Consider the following 2322-nt stretch of genomic DNA (forward strand, 5'->3'; position numbering starts at 1 on the left):
GCATGAGACGGAACTGCTGACCACTGCACCACTGCGCCGTCCCAAACTTAGTTAGATGACACTGAAGTTGTCATCTTTCAAACGAATCCATAAAACTTTGCAGGACATTTTCTGGTTGAATCCCTGCATTATCAGAGCCTGACAGCCTCTTTTGTAAGATAAAGACAGAGCGACCTCCTGCACCCACAACCCCTCAGCTGTGGAATCTCCTCCCAGGGCTTTTCAGAGCTCAGCACTTCTGGAGTCTGATATTGATGGGGATTCACACGCTGGTGTCATCCGCAGCGCAGCAGTGATGGATGGTGCTCAGGAAGCCCAACGCCAAACGAGGGGTTAAATTAAACAGCGCTTCCAGCAAGATGAATTGATGCTTCCTGCTGGAGAGCCGTTACCACGGTGACCAATTTATTGGCAAATCATATGATAACCCTGAATATGCATCCGCCGGCTCCAGCAGGAACGAGCAGGAAGGACAGGAAACCTGCCTGCAGAGAAACGGCGAGCTTCTCCATCGGAGGGTCGGCGTGACGCTGACACGGTCTGCTCTGTGGAGGAAGGACTTCCTTTAGCCGCCGCCCGTCTCAGAAGTACATTACATTTAAGGGAATTTTACAGTTCTAGGAAACTCAGCTCCGCCACAGAATCGATAGTGATTGAATACTGAAACATCAACAAGAATCCTTCATCCCACATCTGACTGAAATAAACATATTTGCTGATGATGACATACAGGTATCCAGTGAAAATGTTTGTGTGACGGCGGCGTGTTTCTGTCAAAGAGGCGGGATTTCATCACCTCTGATGTCAGAATAACGAGGTTAATGTGTTTCATGCAGAGCTGAGTGTTAAAGTAAACAGTTCACGGAACATTTGCAGCTTTTACCATTATTGTTCATCACATTTCTGTACAGACTGGAGATTCAAAATAAAGCAAAGTGAACCAACAGCAACACAATATCAGAGGAACAGTCGGATGATTCAGCTGACTCAGCAAAAACACTGATCACTTCTGCTGCTACACAGAAAACACAATATATGACCTGGAAACAGACATTCTGGATAAGTCAAGCATCCATCCATCCACCCATCCACCCATCCATCCACTCATCCATCCATCCACTCATCCATCCACTCATCCATCCATCCACCCATCCACTCATCCATCCATCCACCGATCCACTCATCCATCCACTCATCCACCGATCCACTCATCCATCCACTAATCCATCCACTCATCCATCCACTCATCCATCCATCCACCCATCCACTCATCCATCCACTCATCCATCCACTCATCCATCCATCCACCCATCCATCCACTGATCCACTCATCCATCCACTCATCCATCCACTCACCCATCCACTCATCCACCGATCCACTCATCCATCCACTCATCCATCCACTCACCCATCCACTCATCCACCGATCCACTCACCCATCCACTCATCCACCGATCCACTCATCCATCCACCCATCCATCCACTCATCCATCCATCCACCCATCCATCCACCCATCCACTCATCCATCCACTCATCCATCCATCCACCCATCCATCCACCCATCCACTCATCCATCCATCCACCCATCCATCCACCCATCCTCTCATCCATCCACTCATCCATCCATCCACCCATCCACTCATCCATCCACTCACCCATCCACTCATCCATCCATCCACCCATCCACCCACTCACCCATCCACTCATCCATCCATCCACCCATCCATCCATCCACCCATCCACTCATCCATCCATCCATCCACCCATCCACTCATCCATCCACTCATCCATCCACTCATCCATCCATCCACCCATCCACTCATCCATCCATCCACCGATCCACTCATCCATCCACTCATCCATCCACTCATCCATCCACTCACCCATCCACTCATCCACCGATCCACTCATCCATCCACTAATCCATCCACTCATCCATCCACTCATCCATCCACCCATCCATCCATCCACCCATCCACTCATCCATCCACTCACCCATCCACTCATCCATCCATCCACCCATCCATCCATCCACCCATCCACTCATCCATCCACTCATCCATCCATCCACCCATCCATCCACTCATCCATCCATCCATGGATATTTCCGGTTCCGGGTTACACGGCAGGACGCGTGGCGTGCCTCTCTGCGGATACAACTATCTTCAAATCACTTAAAATGTTGATTTTCCCCAAAAAAGAGAGCTGACCATGCCCCCGAAGAAACCCCAGGAATACGAAGACCTCAAAAAGACTCTTGACATTATTCAAGAAACGCTGAAAAGTTTTATGGAACAAGTGTCGGCTAAGCTAACGCCACT

Source organism: Oryzias latipes, chromosome 20, assembly GCF_053564925.1.
Source record: "Oryzias latipes strain Hd-rR chromosome 20, Olatipes_Hd-rR_3.1".
In the NCBI taxonomy this organism is placed as follows: Eukaryota; Metazoa; Chordata; class Actinopteri; order Beloniformes; family Adrianichthyidae; genus Oryzias; species Oryzias latipes.